Raw genomic sequence first — 18,939 nt, forward strand, 5'->3', positions numbered from 1 at the left:
CAGTAAGAAAATAAGTATAACTGGAGTCCATCAATATGTATTCAGTAAGGGTTGCATATTGTAAAAATCAAATGTCCTTCTTTTTACTAGACACAAACCGTCATCGAATAGTTGGTAAAATGAGTGGTGCAACATAGACATTGGCATCACATTTTTGAAAAAAAACATAAAAAAGCAACAAAAATTTAGAAATTCAAAGAAGAGTTTCTCCTGTAGAGGAGACCATTGTGGTAAAGGGGAGAGGAAAAGGATATAGGTACTAATTTAAGGCATACATAGGATTAGTGGTGCAGCAAGTTCACTTGCTGTGCTGCCCTGCGCCACAGGAAAAGTGCAGGATTGCACTGCATTTACCCAATATGTGCATTCCTGTCCTTTCCCCCTATGCTGGAGTCGTTATGGCTGCCTAGTGCCAACGCAGGCACCCTGGTGCCTGTGATTGGCGGCAGGATTGTTTTTGTGCAGGGAGGGGCACCTTCTTGCACAAAAACAATCCAGTGAGGCGTTTTCCTCTTTCTCTGTGTGCTGCAAAAAATCGAGGAGAAATAAAGATACTTTTCCTCATAACACCTCCTCTGGGGAGCTGTAAGATATTGAGGTATTCCTAGGTTTAAAACTCCTTGTAAACTTGGGAATGCGTCAAAAGCAATGGGAGTTGTGTGGGAACACCCACCGCAACGCCCATAGAACACTTCCCTTGCGCAGTTAGGCAAGGCAGCGACTTGCGCTGCCTTGCAGATCACAATAACAAATATAAAATGCAATAAAACATTATAGGGCATAACACAATAAAACAATCAAAATGTGAACACAGCACAACAAACAGAGTACATCATAACACCATCACAGTGCAATAATGTAGTACAGAAGTGCAACAGCACCAAAACACAACATATCACCACCACAGCCAAATTCCACAAAAGGAAGATGCACAAACAATTTTGGCACACTTTACCACCTATAGAAATGTGGTTAATGAATATGGTGGTAAAGGGTGTTTGCTCCAAATAATACATTAAGACACCACCAAGAGCATGAAATAGTGAGAGTCAAAAATGTTATGTGAGCTGACTCCTGAAGGTTTTCAGGACACAAGACTAGTTCAGAGACTTAATTTTCAAATGTTGGATAGGTTCAATAGTGCATTTGCTGAAAACACTCACTTATGGACATGTCACAATAATTGTCGACATTTACTAAAAGTTTGCAATAGCACTTGTGCCACTAAATAAGACACAATTCAAAGATTACCTTTATTTGGTTTATCACAACCCTAAAGTGTACACAATAAGAAAGAGAATGGCAATCTAGATTAAAAAATTAAAAATACATTTTCTTAAAATTTTGCAGTTTTAAAAAAAATCATCTTTCCAGTCCCAGCTTTGACTATTCATTTTTTCAGAGTAAAGTCTCTACTAATGTCATGAATATTACACCTTGGCATATTAGAATGTTCGAAGTGGCACCCATCCAAGTTGTTACCGCCTGTCTGCAGGTGCGAATGTTTAGGTTATTTCGAACTTGTTTCAGCAGTTTTCTTCTTTCCTCTTTTACTGCCTCACACGTGCACATTAGATGGAGCAAGCTTTCCGTGTGGTACCCGCATAGGCGGCATGTCTTGGCTTGCTGTTTGATTTTCCAGGAAAGAATCAGGTCTTTTGAGCAGTGGTCGCCCAATCTGTATGCCATGAATTTTGCTTTTAACGATAACCGAAAGTGAGCTTCTAGATAAAATTGGGGTTTTAGTCTTTTATACGAATTCATTACAATCCATGCATGGCGGCGTTTGGCTAATCTCCTTTTATCCTCTGCCAGGGATAGCAATTTTGTATTTAAATTACACATTTTATTAAATGATGTTCGTTCCAATTGGCTATTCCAAACTTCCTCGATGTTTAGTGTTTCCAGTGCAAATCGCAAGTAATCGCCCCAAGTGTTTGGTTCTTTTTACTCATATTGTATCTTGATTTCTAACCAACATAAGTTATTTAATGATTCTTTTTCTGATGCTCTGAGTTTCCAGCACCATTTTGTAAAAGTTGCTTTCCTTTGGTAATCTTGGTTTTGTAGACCGAATTCTAAACGTATTTGTGCTGGGGACGATCCTTTAAAAAGATTAAAAACTGATTTGTAAACTTTTATCTGTAGTTTGTTTAAAATATCAGTTTCTTTCCCGTGCCAGATTTCCAACCCGTATGACAGGGCTGGGAGCAGTTGAGCTGCCATTATTTTTAAGAGATGTCCATATGAGGGGCAGCGTAATTTCTTTTGCAGCTGTTTGTAGGCAAAGGTAAGCGATTGGGCTTTGGCTTTGATGTCCCTTTTTGGTGCACCAGAAACATGTTTCTGCTCAATTTAACACTCAGATATGTATATGTAGTTGTCTCCTCAATTTGTATGTACTTTGCGTACCATTTAAATTTTCCTCTTCTTGGGCCCGCTAATCTCACTACCTCGGTTTTTGTTTTATTGAGTTCCAGACCTAATGTGTCAAAATAATCGATTAATTTATTTATGACTCTTTGCAGGCCAATTGGAGTTTGACTTACTACAACGATATCGTCCGCATATTGCAGAAATTGTATTGGCTCATTTGCCAATTTTGGCGGATGACCATTTACGTGTTGCAGATAGGTGTTTAAATCCGCTAGATACAGGTTAAATAAGCTTGGAGACAGCACACAGCCCTGTTTTAGGCCGTTTCTTATTTTTATTTGTGATGATATTCTTTTCCCATCCCCCAACTTTACTTTGGCCCATGTTTCCGTATATAAGGCTATAATGGTTTCTATTAGTTTCTGCGGGAGTCCCCATGATTACAAATTTTTCCACAGGCAGTCTCGTGGTACTCTATCGAAAGCTGATTTTAAATCGATGTAGCATGCCAGTAATCCTACCCTCTTTTTTTCTGCGGTTTCTATTAACATTGCCAATACTGAAAGGTTTGTGATTGAGCCCATGCCTTCCCTGAAGCCGGTTTGGAACTTAGGTATTATTTTATTGATGTTTGTCCATTCCTGTAGATGACGTAATATACAGGATGCAAAAAGTGTTGCCTCTACATCAATATGGGCTATTAGCCTATAGTTCCCTGGTTTCATTCTACACCAATTTTTGTAAATTGGGTGAAAAAGATTTCCGCTCCAGGTCCGTGGCATCTTATTGTCCCGAAACAGTTGGTTAAAGAGTGGTGTGAGATAACTTGCCCAGAATTCAGGATCTTGTTTAAATAGGGCATTTGGTAGTCCATTTGGGCCAGCGGCGCCCCCGGCTTTCAATTTTTTTTATCAAAGAGAGTGTTTGTTTCACTGTTGTTAATGGAAATTGGTCTTCCAGGTCCCAGCTCGTTGTTTCTTCTTCCCGTTCGTTTGTTTTTTTGTTGAAGGTGACTGCGCTTCTTAATTCTTTTCCCAATAGAGTGTCTTTTCTTCGTGGCTTGGGAATTGGTCCATGTGAATATTATACAGGCTATCGATGTATTGTAGCCATGTTGTTTCACTGATTCCTATATTCTGCCGCGCTCCTGTTCCTTTTGATAATTTATTGATTATGCCCCAAAATTCATTGCTATTTGGTAATTTACTTGTCCATAGCAGGTCTTCCCATAGTTTTTCTGTGTGTGCCCTTTTTGCTTTTCGGCATTCATCTTTATATTCTTTACTCATTTTTTGTATCTCACTATTGTCAAATTCTTTTCCCATTCTGTTTAATGCGGCCTTTTGTCTCAAAGCTTTAGCGATATTCCTTTTTTTGTCTCTTAGCTTGTAGGTATACCATGCCTCTTTGTTGGAGTCAGGTGCACGGGTCTCTAGTGACTTTGCAGGGAATTTGTCTAGCACCAATGTGTGTAAATTCTCCCAGTCTTTCACCAGTGAATGGGGTTCCAGGAACGCTGTATTCTCTACGTACATATACACTGTTCGCATTATCTCATTAATTATGGTTCCTTTCCATTTTAGTTTCCCTTGGTTGAATTCTTCCGGAATTGTAACCAGTGATGCTGTGGTAATTATTTGATGGATGTTTAAATTTAGTATGGTTTCTTGAGGAAAATGGTCACTCTCCGGTCGTAATACAATGCTGAACTGATCAGTTTGCTTTATGAGCTCTTTGCTGATTAATGTATAATCTATTGGGGAGGATTTATTTCCATGCTAAAAGGTGGTACTTGCCGGTTGATCACCCCTCATGTTTGCATTTAGTGTCACTAATCCCAGTGCTTCTAAATCGTTCCATGATAATTTGATATTGCTTTTCTTTCCCTTAATACTTGTCAGATTGCAAATGAAGTCTCCTGTGATGAGCATCTCGTGATATTGATGTGTTATTTGTAGAGTTTTTATTATGTTGACTAGTTCAGACAGTTTTTTTACTTTTGTATGCTTCTCGGGGTGTATGTATATGTTTACAACCAACAAATTCCACCCAACTCCATTTATAGGCCAATTATTTTCTAATTTTATAACTTGTATCCAGTTTACTCCAGCGTCCATTGTCTCTGTCTTCCAGTTGAATTTATTTATTATATATGTAGATAAACCCCCCCTTGGATGACCGTACTTAGAGATCTTTTCCGCCATTTCATGATGTTCCTCATATCCAACAATATGTCTTGGGGTGATATTCCTGCAGAAGGATTATATCATAATTACACAGAAAGGTAATGGTTTCTTGGTCTTGTTCCATTTCTTTGAAACCATGGACATTCCAGGAGCAAATTTTTATTTTTATTTCACATTTCAATTGTACCTGGATGTTTCTCACTTTACTCTTTTCGGTCCCGATTTTTCCATCAGGATCGGTATGGGTTCAGTGCGTGGGGAATCCAAGACCAATCCTTGGGACTTTGGATGCTACATTGTTCAACAGTGGATATGGGTACTTTGTAGGCACTGGGTATGCCAATATTATTCCCCATGTTGCAAAGACTGATCTTGTTGAGAAGATGAGGTTGGTTATCTCTTTTGATGCCCAGGTTGTACTACTTATTTCCCAGTCTGTATCTTTTTTCATTTGAACAACTTCTACTGCTTTGAGATCATACGTTGTTATTTCCCTTAATTCTGGAATATCTCTGAATAGCCGCAATATGTTACCCTGGTTCAGCGTGTCCATCATTCCTTTTGTCTGATATTCTGGTTTGAATAATAATTTACAACCCGACTCTATTGGAGTCATTTGATTTTCCTGGTTCTGCCTAGGTTCACTATTTTCCTCTATTTTATTCCAAGGGTTGTTTTGTCTTAAGCACTCGACAAAGGGTGCTTCTAATAGGCTGGACCCCGGTGAGATCCCCTCTTCCTTATGGTGCCATGTTTCTGGGTCAAATGTTCTGAGACTCGTAATGGGTCTCCCCTTGTCCGTTTGTGTATTTCCTGACGGTGCATTACATGTCCTTCCATTTTTTCCTACTTAAATTTTTAGATTGGCGTTCATATTTGTGCGTTGTTCTGCTTCAGTCTTGAAGCTGGTTTCTTTTTTAGGAAGGTTACGTTGTATTTCTTCATTTCCACCTGCAATTGGTTTTGCATGATCTGGCGTTTTTAAAACATCTTGAATTTTTTGTGTTTGATCATTATCAGATGATTTTTGCTGCTTGTGGTCTAAAACCTTCTGATTGTTTACTGGTTCCTCCAATATGCTTTTTATTTTATTTGTTTCTTTTATTCCTGCGTTGTCTTCATATTTTGATTTGCATTTGACGTTTAACTGTGTCGTTTTGTGGCTAGAATTTCTCAGCGGTCCCGTATGTTCTGATGTGAATGCCGTATGTTCTGATGTGAATGCCTCTTGGTTGTTTGTTTCTATTTGCTCGATTTCTTCTGTCTGGTCAATTATACTTTTTTTCCTCTTTTGAGAAAATATGGCATAAGTTTGACTTTCATGTTTGGTTCTAATAATGTTCTTTCTGGCTTTCCGTGCTCGTTTCCGCTGTCTTTTAGTTTGCTTTTCTATTTTATCTGTTAACCTGAATGTATTTCCTTCGCCTTGTCTGTTTTCTTTTATTTCGCTTTGTTCCGCCAAGTTTGTACCAGTTTCCAAATCGATAGTTGAACTCGTTTTATTATGCTTTTCAATCTTTGAGACTTCACCCTTGTTTTCTTGGGTGAGGATTCCACCAGGTGACCTTATTGTGCGAATAACGCATAGGATTTCTGACAGTATTTCTGGTAGTGAAGACAGTTTGTCTATTATCTTCCCGCAAACGCAGTGTTATTAGTTTCTTATTTGATTCGTTTTCATTGTTTATTCCTTTTAAAATGTGGGCTGAGATTGTATCCAGTTTGGTGTTTATTCCCACTATATGTGTTGCGATTAAATTCATTAAATCCACCTGGACATCTAGTTTATTCGATTGAAAGTTCAAAACATCGATTGCATGCTGTAAACTTTTTAATAACGATTCACTCCAGGGAACTGACTGTGTGGAATTTGGTTGCATCGGCACCCCTGTCATACAATTAAACCACTGGCGGAGGAAATTGTGATTGGCGATTGTTTTTTTAAGTTTCCTTGGCGGTGGCCATTTTTTCCATTTTTGTGTCCATTCCATCGGGTTGGGCTCGGAGTAAGTTTTATGGGGGTTAAAATAACTTCCCGTTTTTCACCCTCATTCCTTTTTTCCGGTGAGTCTATATCTATGTTTTCCAATTTTCTATTTACCCCCAATTTCTCCTCATCATGTTGTGTGTTTATTTCTAACACCTTCATGAGCTCCTCTTCCTCAGAAATTGAGAAGGATCTTGACCAGACTGACTTTTGTACGCTTCCCTGACATTTCACTTGACATCCGATTTGACTTTGATCGTTTTTTAAAGACAAACTTTTCCCATTTGCTTCTTTATTCGCCTTATCTGGTGTGGACATTAGTTGGCCCATAGGTGCATGAATCTGTGCTGTAGTTTTTAACAACCAATTCTTAATTGCTAATTTTTCTTCTGACAATGATCCAGTGTTGCCCTCCTGTTCTTTTCTATTTTTATTTTGCAACTGTGGTCGTTGTGAGTGGTGTGATTTTTCTTTCAGCGGATCCCATTGTGCCTGGGTTTTTCCTTCCATTTTGTTCGGTGTAATTAAGTTTATTAGTTTTATTGGGCTTTGTAAACTTTTTTCTTCCTCCGTTGTCAAGTAAATTACCTCCATGGGTTTTTTTAGAAACTGAAATTTATGCCTTGAAGTGCTCTCCCCAAACTTGAATGGTTCTGGTGTGGGGATTGGGATCAAGTTATTTTGCTCTGTGCTTAAAGACTCCTTTGTTTTCTTATTTGGACCCTTGATTTGTTCTTTTTTGACCCCTCTTTTCTTGTTTTTATATATTGGTGCTTGTCGAATTTTGCCTGACCGCATAGTCCTAGTTCGTGTTGTCAATCTGGTTCCTTCTGGTTGGCTGACCTGTGCTGCCAATTTCTGTGCTGCTAATTTCTCAAATGTTTCTAATGGTTCGATGAGTCCTAGCGCCTGGAGTAGATATTCCTCCTTTGGGGGGGGGGGGGGTTATAGTTCAAACCTATAATGCTACCGGGACACAAGCTCGACAGCGCCTCCCTTTTGCTCCCTTACTCCAATATAACGCCTGGATGGTAAAGGCAGGGGGCTTCCTGTGGCTTCTCACCGCCTCTAGCTACCCTACACCCCTGTTTTGCTCTATGACAAGCTTTTCTTAAATACTATGTGTGTTTGTAGATTATTTGTAGATTATTTATTGTCTCTTTGCTGTCTGCAGCTAAGATTACTCACGTCTTTTGCTGTCTTTGCCGCTGCTCAGATGATTTCCGCTGCTGACACTGTAATCCGGCTGTCTGTCCCCAACTGCTGTCTCTCCAAGTCTCTCCGAAAGCCTTGCCGCTTCCAGTGCCGCTGACACCATGGGGGTAGGGCGGACTTCGGTCTTCGAGGTTTTGATGAAAGTCTGGGCTCCTAGCCCCTCGCTCCTGGCTCCTCTACTCAACTCCTTGGGACCTCCGCGTCCTCCGCACTCCACTCGTGTGCGGGTGCAAATGCAGGTGTGGGTGTGTGTTTTTGGTGTAGGGTGCAGGATATGGGTCTGGGTACAGCTGCCACTCGAGCGGGCGGTGGGACGTGCACCAGCCGACAATCTCCTTGCAGCGGCTCCGCCCAGCTCTTGCAGCTCTCACCGCTCTCTTGCGGCACCCCAGCGGCTCCTTTGCTGGCTCCCGAAATCCACAATTGTTTGCTCGGGAGGGGCGGCACGTTTGCTGGCCACTTGCTGCCGCTTACTGTTGCCTTCCGCGGGTGCCTTCACCTCGGCCGCGACTTTCTGATTCTCGCGGACCCCCACCCCCGGCAGTTCCGGCAACACCGCGTCTCGCCCCTCGCCTCTCGCCTCTGCTCTGCTCCTCCGCTCACTGCTGCTCGCTGCTCTCACATGTGTGTGCAATCAGTGAAGTAATTTCATGTTGAAGCCAGCTCAAAACATTGCATCTATTTATTTACCATTAAAAAGACTGCCTGTGATGCGCTAAATTTCATTGCATCACAGAAGGATCCGGAAAGACTTTAGTAAATGTTGACCAATGAGAAATTTTTCAGAAACAACTAGAGAGTATCTCAAACTACAAAAAATAGAACTAGAGGGTAAGAAGAGGTAAGACAGCCTATCACTACCACCACCACCCGTAAGTGCACTAAGCAAACGAAGACTGTGTCAATTTGGAATAAAGGTAGTGAATGGTATACGGGCCGTGGAAGAGAAACAGTGTAGGTGGATAAGCGGGGAGTAGCCAGTGATTCAAGGCTGGCGTGAAGAGTTTTTCCCCCAGCACCTGCTCAGGAAGTTGGGCTACAGGATAAATCGAATCCTGACGGTGGAAGTTTTTCTCCTTCCATGCGCTAAGGAAGATGGTTGAAAAATAAACCGAATCCCATTTCCCTCAGAGATTAGAGGGCGTGCAGCGATTCCAAGTTGGTAAACACGAAATAACGAACAATTTTCCACCAGTCTGAGTAGGTTCCTTAGTGTGTGCCACCCGCAAGGTGAGAAAAAATATTATTGGTCCTGAGGAATGCTGAGTCGATAAGGACTCTTTAGCTGAAACATGTCGACCCCCCTTTTTTAGGACAGTGGGTTCAAACTGACTTAACCCTTATGTGTCCGATTCTTTCACTTTGTTTTTAATTGAGTTCGAATCACCCCTCTATTAAAAGTGTTGGCAGGGGGAATGGTCTATACTCATTTTAACTTGCACCTTTATGTCATACTTTTGCACTGACTAAAAACTGGAACCCGATGAAGACAAACGGCTACCGACCATGTGTGGGTGCCTGAGGGTTCCTTTTTCCTCACTAGGAATCACTACCTTTATTCCAAATTGACACAGTCTTCGTTTGCTTAGTGCACTTACGGGTGGTGGTGGTAGTGATAGGCTGTCTTACCTCTTCTTACCCTCTAGTTCTATTTTTTGTAGTTTGAGATACTCTCTAGTTTTTTCTGAAAGATTATCCTTTGGGGTGTGAGAGTAATCTGCTTTACCCTGTCTCTCTTGTTGTTTAAATATGACCAATGAGAAATACCGAAAAATCTAGAAAAGTTAATGCAGTAATTTATTCACTTAATCAAGTAAAACGAGGATAACCCAATTGAAATTAAATTGAGTTTGAAAGAAGCTTTTGAACTTTGGAAAGACAGCAACACTGTACAATCTTTTATTGTTAGAAAAGACATACCAGGAACATAACCCCCTTTTTAGGACAAATAAATACAAATATCCAAAGATATACAGAATAAAATGATAAAATATTAACATTTTTAAAACTTTTAAATACTTATGATTACACTAACCATGAGGATCTTAAGAGCAAAAGCTGTTTAACTACAATAAATAATGTAGCTACTTCTGAGACCTTCAAATGGACCTTTTTCAAAGCCACAGCAGGAAGCATTTTGGGCTACAATTGTAAAATTTCTATGGGAATAACAAACGAAGCAACATTGCCAAGCATATTTCACTCATTAGTGTTAGACCTGTGAGCTGAGGATGGGTCTTCCCCCAAACCTTTTGCCTGTTTATCTCTTCTTTTTGCTGATTCTTTTTGTTGATCACTGCTGACGATTGCCAAAGTACAAAGTACATGTGCTTCTCCTCTCAGCATGGTTTTATTGACTTATCCACGATTGGTATATTTAATTTAGCTGTAATTACCTAGTAGAGTTCACTACCTTTGCTCAGGGTCTGTAAATTAATTGCGGGCCAGCAGAATTCATTGTGTCACCCACACAGGTAGCCCCTTAAACATGTCTCAGGTCCGCCACTGCCGAATGTGTGTGCAGTTTACATTGCCATGTCGACTTGACATTTAAAACTCCTTGACAAGCCTTAAACTCCCTAGGGTAGGCCCTAGGTAGAGCAGAGGACAGGGTGCTGTAGATGTAAAAGGTAGGACATGTACCTTTAAGTTTTGCATGTCCTGGTAGTGAAAAACACATACATTTGTTCCTCACTACTATCAGTCCTACTCCTCTCATAGGTTAACATTGGGAATTCCTTATTATGCTCTAAAGATGTCATTCTTGATTGAGAAGGATTAGTTTCATGATGTTTCACATAATTGGAATTGTAATAATAAATCCTCTTTGCTGGCAAAGTTGGATTTAACATTACTATATTAGAAATGTCACTTCTAGAAAGTTGCCATTTGACTGCTGTTAAAGCTCTGTGTGCCTGTAGCCTGTCTCCAATACACGTCTGGGGTGGGTGACAGCTTGATTTTGTGCATTTCCTCTAGACATCCACACACACAGGATAGTTAGGTGTGTCTGAGTGCACATCTGCATCCTGATGGCTTATCCTGGGTAAGATAGGAGGGAGGAGCTGATGCTTGCACTTGAATGGACAGTGTCCTATCACCACACAAAGGTCTGATTACTCCCCTGCAGTGAGTCTGGAGCCAGGATTAGGAAGTAAGGACATCTGTGCACTTCAATGACCCCTCTTTTTGAAGGCACACCCACTTCAAAGGCACAACTGGGTATAAGTACTGGGTCTCTGACCCCACCAAATCAGACACTTCTGGAACTACAAACAACCTCTGTCAGAAGAACTGTTGTGTTGCTACAAGGACTGTTACTCTGCTGGACTGTTGCTCCAGAAGAACTGGTTTTCTGCTGTGCCACCCTGCTGCCTGCTGCTTTCTGACACTGCTGAGGGAGAGCTGAACACTGCCTTTAACCCAGAGTTATCTCCAAGGGCTTGGTGGCTTACCATAGTACGCATAACCTGGTGTATCTTTGGATTTCCTATCCTCATTTTATACACAGATCCTAAAGACGGATAGCCAGATATTTGTGATACTTGTTCAAACACCTTTCTGTGCAGGTGTCACAATTAAAAGTGATGAGAGTCTGCCACCCTGATAAATACTAGGGTCAATAAAGTCTGCACCTATTTCAGCGGGTCAAACAACGACAAACTGTGATGAGGGCAAAAGGGCAGAAAACAAATGTGAATTTTTTTGCCATAGGCAGAATTTATCACACCCGATAAAACACGGGCATCAGATTATATCTGGTTTGGTAAATACAGTCTACCACTCCAGGGGACGTATAATCAGGGCCTAAGTCACTAAAAATGCAAAATCATAACCGTAAGCATTTGTGCGCAGGAAATGGCAGAAATGTTTTGGATACCAATTTCTGTCCCAAAAGCACGTTTGCAAACATCCTGTTCTGGGTTGGAGATAGGGGAATATGGCAGTATTCGGCTGCAACCTCAGTTGCTCTTACTGAATTAAAAAGAGACTACAGATTCTTCGATTTATCCCATAAAATAGTGTAAATGAGAAGGAAAGGAAATACCACATTAATCATACTGCCCTGAAGTGTATGGTTATTCTGTCCTCACCTCACATGCAAGATTATAATTAACTGATTTGCATGACTGCCCCATACAGGATGGTATATACTCCAATAAAATATAATCCAGAAATAATCCAAAAACTCAACTATAAACCTTAGCCTCAGAAACAAATCACAAACAGATTCCTTTTTAACCCATCATCCACTGTAATAATACAGGAGTCCGACCCATATAATCCACCTAGTTTTTTGCATTTTGGGCAAACTTGTTTTTAGATCTTTGCTGTGAGCGAGTATTGCAGAGTTTCACTCACTGTAAACCATTCCTAATTGGATTTCAGAGCCAATCACCAGTGTCCACATTTTAAGATAAGGCCAACAGCTATTCTGCTGGGGTAAGAGGCTCTCTACCTCTGAACAAGTTGCACGTGAAAACATGTTCACACATGTTTGCACATGTATGTGAGGATTGAGTTAGCCGGATGGCTATTAAGTACAGTTGCTTACTTTCTGGATCTTACCTCCACCACTTAAAATCCTCTGAACATGGGAGAGACAGGGAGAGAGCAGCATGAATTTCGCAGGACCCCAATGAATGCTTGATCCCTGATGGATAAACTTCTGATGGATGAACCCTGATGAATGAATTCATACTTTGACTTTGTGGACTTCTCTCTCCAGGGAGAGTGGGACTTGCTTCCTCATATCCTCTGGTGTCTCCTGAGGAGTAGATTCCCCAGGAACTATTGAGGCCAAGCTCTGTAGGTGGGTAACCAGGGGTGGCAACTCCACAATGGTAGAGGCACATCGCCCCACTGGTCAGAGCCTGTCACAAAAAAAAATGATATTAAAACAATAATATCATTTTACTTTTCTGTGAGGGGCTCTGACTGATCGTTCATGTGTGCAGGGCAGGGCGGGGCCATAACAGGCAGGAGCAGGCACTCAGAAGTGTGCACGTAGGTTTGGCTGGCTGTCTCAGGCCGGCCAAACAAATATGTAAATGTAAAATGTAAATTGATACTTGTATAGCGCACTACTCACCTGCAAGGGTCTCAAGGCGTTTGTACGAATACCGCCGTGGAACCCGTCCTGGCTTTCCCTGTGAGGCGTCCACTCCTGGGTACCCCCAAGGTGGAGGCCAGGCATCCTTAGCGTTGTGGGGGCCGTTGTGGAGATTAAGCAAGCTATTGCCCAGAGTTGCAGAGTGGGACTCTATGATTAGAATAGGCACCAAGGCGAGAATTATCAGGTCCGTGGAATTTTGAGCCCAAGACCCGCCGAGGCGTGGAATTGAACCCTAGACCCGGGCTAGACCTCTGCATCACGGTCTACCGCTCTAACCATTGAGCCACACTTCTCCACACTTATATTTCTCGAACCCGGCTGTGTTCATAGCTGGGTTGGAGAAAAGCTGCAGGCTCCCAGGCAGTCTCAGAGCAGCAGAGCAGGCTGCTCTGACAAATCCTGGTGCTTCTCTCATAGCATGAGAGCAGAGTCTGGATTAGCTGGGCAGCCTGTGCCTTCCCAAAGACTGCCGGGAGTGAAGCACTGAGTGGGCCATCAGCATCGGGGCAGCGAGAGGTAAGTTTTTAAAAATATTTTATTTTTACCCTCAGTCACACCACCACCAATCCTCCCCACTCTGGTCCCCCCACCTTTGTTGTGCGGTGGCTGCCATTGTGGGTAACCCTTATCAGGACTGTTGTCTTGACACTTGATGACACATAGGTTCCCTGAGAGTGGCCAAGGGAGGCTCTGAGACCTGGGGCATGCAGTCGGGGGGGATAATCTGTAGGGGCTGCAGGTGCTGTTGGAGGAGATCCAGGGGTATAAAAAGAGCCAGGTCAAACAGAGGGTAGGTCTTGGACAGGGAGCTAATGGGGCAGGCCCTGAGTTCCCCCTCATCAAAGAGAGAGCACTGAAAAATCAACTTCAGGAAATTGGGAACGTTTTATAGGCCAGGAGGCCTGAAACCAATATACCTGGTGGCTGGAGAGCAACGCTTGATTAAAGAAAAGATTTAAAGAAAGCCCCATCAAAATTAGCCCAAGGAGCTGGAGAAATCTTCATCTGTGTTGGCCCTCCATTCTGGAGCTGCCTAGTGGATCCCTGTTAGAAGTTGGTTCTGACAATCTGAGCCGCTCTGATTTTTTGCTTTTGGAACACCTAATTTTTGAGCTTTTACTGTGGGAGAGCGTCATAAGCTGGGACTCAACCACAGTGAACTCATAATGAAAGAGACTCATTGTGGAATGCACTGGTGTCCCCCTTGTGAGAGAAGGCTGCTGCGCTGCAGCCGGGGTAAGGGGCACCAGACTGGTTACATGTAGACAAGTGTGCACACACGTGTGGACCCGTGTAAGGGCTGCACAGGGGAGATTCCTGTCGTGCACAGCCCAGAAGCAGGTACAGATAGAATGGTGTGGCAGGAATTATGCAGAGTTAGGTGGTGACATGGAATAGGCTTTATAATGTGGGGAGACACATGTAAGGGAAAGTCAGTGTGCTTTACTTTTTTTTCACTGTAGGAACACTCCATTACTTTCCTATGAAGATGGGGACTGCATAGGGTAGTTTCACTTCCCTAGGGCCTACAAATTCCAGACAAGCACCAAAATACTCAGTAAGTTGTGTAAAAAGATGTATTCTGCTGAGTGCAAAGCCATATCTGTACTGCTTATGGGTCATCGAGAAATGTCATATTCCCCTGACTCAGCTCATAACCAGAGCCTGGCTGGGTGTGACCTTGCCAGGCTGCATTAATGACCTTCCTCCTCAAGCTGTTTCATCAGAGACCTAACCCTTCTCTGCAAGCATTCCAAGGGTGAAGGTCTTCTCTCCAAGAGGGAGAGATGAGGGTGAAGCTGCGGGTTATCTATCAGCAGCTGTCACCCGGTGCCAGGCACCAGGACTGCTCTGGGCCCGAGCCATGAAGTACAGGATGGAGAGAGAGGTGATATGTTGCTGCAGGATAGGGCAGAAGGGCCTTCCTGCCAGCCCTCTCCAAATGCTTTTAAAAGGTATTGCACAGGAAGAGTAATGTTAAATATATGGGATGTGACCGCCAGGGTGGCTGTCACATCCAAATTCCACTGTAGGAAACGCTGCTGCCCCTGCGGACAGTCCCTCCACCTCGGGGGTGGCGGACGGACGCTGGTCCGTCCACCATCATAATCGACCCCTTTGTCTGTAGCTATAAAATAAAAAAAATTTAAAAAGTATGTCTGTATGGGTCTGTCCACTTTGGATTTAATCCCAATGAAAAATAGATATATGTTAAGAAGGATTATTTGTAGCTTTGGTGCTACAATTTCCCCCGATCCCGAACTTTAAATTGCTTTTTTTGGTGGTACCCCTTTTCTCCTCTGGTTTCCTTGCCAACTACTGAAATAGCTTTGCTGAGTGCAGAGAGCCAGTGAGACCGCAAGGCTAAGCGGCTCCCTAACAGCTCCCAATATAGTACCACAGGTGTTCCATTTGGCAACAGGACAACTGCCTTGAATTAGCAGGAAATCAACTTTGGTGAAAGGAAGGAAAATGCCCCCTTTGACTGCTATTTGAATCATAAAAGAAAGCCATTCACAAGGTATAATTGGCCCTGTAAGGATCTGGGCCCTTGTGCTACTGCAGCTGCTGCACTAATGGCAGCTACACCCCTGAATATAGCGTCTGCGAAGCTTTAACCTGTCCCCTACCTGATTTGAGAAAGGGATCTTATGGATATGAATTTCACAACACAGGTAAATGAAGCATTGTGTGATTCTGGAGAAACACCCAGAATCTGAAGACATTTCTGCCCACTAACTGACATCTACGGAACTCAGTTTATGATGCCCTGAGTTCGTCAAGCAGTCATGCATGAGAGTGCACCTCCACACTCTATTTCTATTAGTACTGTTTCCGAACGTCGTCAGACAGTTGGCAATTGCTAACCCCTGAAGGTATGCCTAGCGCCATCACTCTACAATAACCTAGCCACCATCAAGCAGAGGGAATACATGGCATATGACTGGACATGATGAACTATGGATTGAGCCATTAGGGAGCTCAAACACAAACATGTCTGCTTCCTGGCATATGTCACAGCCACTCCACTAAATTTACAGAGCTTCTACCAGTCTCACTCATGCTTCAAAACATGGCCATCAAGAGACATCTAACAGTCGTCAGTGACCATGGGCAACTTTTGAAAGGAATTATGAGCACTATTCAGCTATGAAGCTGTCAGGTTAACTGCTACCACAACACCATCTGGGCACTGGGGAACAGAAGGGCAGGACAAGCCCTGTGATACATTTCTGCCACATCCCCAGACAATGGCTGCAATGGGGCCTAATATGTTTTATGAATTCATAGGGATTTTGCAAAAACACCCACACACACCCACACACACACCTAACCAACAATGTGCACTCTTTTCAGCCAGCAGAGGGAAAGCACAGGAAGGAACAGGGAGAGTAGATCATACATGGGAAGGTGGGCTAAATATTTGGGGTGCAATGTCTATATGGTAGAATTCGGACTGCCACATGGTCAAAGATATCCAGTATGACAGAGGAATGTGGGCCTGGAACAGATTGAGCAGATGCTGGAGTAAATGTTTAGATTTTTTCAGAAACTCTGTTCTGGATGAGGAAATGATTGAGCCCAACTCTTGGTTGGTAGTTGCTATCTGGTGGAAAGGGCAGAGAGTGGTTACAGTGAATGTAACAATGCAAAAATGTGCAAGTTTATAGCAGTTGGTTTGTGTAAAGATGTGGATCCAGTGGTATTGGCATATGTGTGAAACACTCTACTGTATCGGACTCAGGTTTGGGTGAATAGCACCAAATACACAGTTCTCAGGATAGTTAAACCTGATATTAAAGACCTGGCTATTCCCAAGCTGATCATTGCTCTACTGCGAGAAGAACAAAACGAACACTAGATCCTATCAATTCCCACATGAAGGGAGCAATTATGTTCACATACTGAGGTGATAAAGCTATATTGAATATGCACCATTAACTCTACTCTTCATTTCTCATCAAGCACTATTACAGCTAAAGGTCCACCATGACATGAAGGGAGCATCCTTCAGACCCATACAAATGACCGAAAAACTCTTTAGCTAAGGTTTACACCCTTAACTAAGCACAATGAAGAAATGCGATAGCCTCCTCCTCCTCCACTTGGCAGATGTATGAGGAGCAATATAAATACTATTACATTGCAATGCAGTTAAATCCCTCAGGCATGTGGAAAGTAATTTCTGTTACTTTGGAGAAAAATGAGGGAAGCTCAACTCGACGGTTGAGGCCATGAACAAATTTTGTAAATAAACCACAGCAGGATTTTGCCTCTGTGTATCTGCCGCCTTCTTCAGTCCATTTAGAACAACCTTGTGATCGATAGTCTTGACGGCCAATGGGAAAATCAGCTTCTTGTCTAAGGTGGCATGGTGGGCCGAAATAATGAACTCGGATGCAGCCAGAGTAATTACTGGTGGCTGAAATTGATTTGAGCATTCCATCAATCACTTTTTGGTTACTACAGGAAAGCAAAGAAGCATCAAGGAACAAATATCCCCTTAATCCCTAGCAATGATTAGTCCTGCCTTATGCTCTGTAAGGTTGTTTGATCACTTTTGTAGGCATTGATGCAAAAATGGAAGACACCAAGGGTAAGCTTCAGTTCCATATGTGAACAAAGATGACGGGCAAGGATCCCAGTGTGGATTTAATGCAGAGGAGATTTGAGAGGGACACAAAGGGGCATATTTATTAACAAATCATGCAGCAAAGCAAATCACCTTGCTGCGCTGCTTGATAAGGAAAGCACAGGAATGCACCGTACTTAACATTGTACGGCGCATTCCTGTCTTTTCCCTGAGCTGGTACCAAATGTTCGGCCTAGTGCCAACCCAGGCACCATTGCATCATGGTGCATGGATCCCTCCGTTGTAAGCAGGATTGTTTTTGTGCAGAAAGGGACACCCTCCTGCACATAAGCAATCCTAAGAGGCATGTTCCTTTTCTAAGTGTGTTGTATAACGCAGCACATATAGAAAGAGGAACCAACAAGGAGAAATAAAGATATTTCTCCTTGTTGCACCTCTGGTGGGGAGGCATACAATTCTGATGCATTCCCAGATTGACCGCTCTTGGTAAATCTGGGAATTTGTTAGAATAGATGGATGGATGTATGGGCACACCCACGCTCCATCCATGTAACAACCTCATCATGAAGTGTATCGCCAGGCAATGACTTGTGCAGCCTTGCGTTAGAATACATGGGTGGATGCATGGGCACACCCACGCTCCACCCATGTATCGACCTCCCCATGAAGTGTATCGCCAGGCAGTGACTTGTGCAGCCTTGCGTTAGAATACATGGGTGGATGCATGGGCACACCCACGCTCCACCCATGTATCGACCTCCCCATGAAGTGTATCGCAAGGCAGTGACTTGTGCTGCATTGTGTTACACTAGATTTACCAAGCCATGTAGGGCCACGCAGGGTGGGCTTGCGTGGCTCGATAAATCTTATTGTAGGTTTTGCATGGCCCTGATAAACAGATTCCAGTTAAGAGGCAATTTTCTCCAAGCACACAGATAGTAGGCTGAGGTCGCGGTTTCAGATGTTCTTTATTCTGAGATCTTTGTTATTGCCCATATGCCAACACGTGTTTCGTCTATAGCTGTTTAGAGTCACAGCAGACTTCTTCAGGGCACATGTATTGGGTTGAATAGTGTCACTATTACATCATCAACGAGTAGTTTGGTAGTATTGATTATAGTCTAATATCTGGAATCTAATGTCTCATATCCATTGAAGAAGTATTAATAGTATCGTGTGCCCGCTCAGGAAAGATTTGGTCCACTGAGTAAGCGCAATCCTAATACCCGTATTATAATCAATACTACCAAACTACTCATTGATGATGTAATAGTGACAGTATTCAACCCATTACATGTGCCCTGAAAAAGTCCAGTGTAATGACTTTGGGACACATAAGGTCATATAAAACATATCAGAGTGCCCCAGTGTAGGGGGTGTAAATTAAGGAATCCCAGATGTAAAAATATAGAAGGTTCTGTTAACTCACTGGGGTGGAGAAGTGTCAGTGATTGCAAATTGAACA

The 18,939-nt window shown here is 42.7% G+C and overlaps 1 protein-coding gene across 1 annotated transcript in view; it reads right to left on the reverse strand.

The window, feature by feature from the left end:
* Window positions 1-18,939, reverse strand: part of LOC147664133 (breast carcinoma-amplified sequence 1 homolog) — a gene marked incomplete at its 5' end in the record, with an annotated part of 194,160 nt that overhangs the window by 150,566 nt on the left and 24,655 nt on the right. The window lies entirely within an intron of this gene.

This window comes from Lissotriton vulgaris, unplaced genomic scaffold (genome assembly GCF_964263255.1).
Source record: "Lissotriton vulgaris unplaced genomic scaffold, aLisVul1.2 SCAFFOLD_3290, whole genome shotgun sequence".
Taxonomy (NCBI): Eukaryota; Metazoa; Chordata; class Amphibia; order Caudata; family Salamandridae; genus Lissotriton; species Lissotriton vulgaris.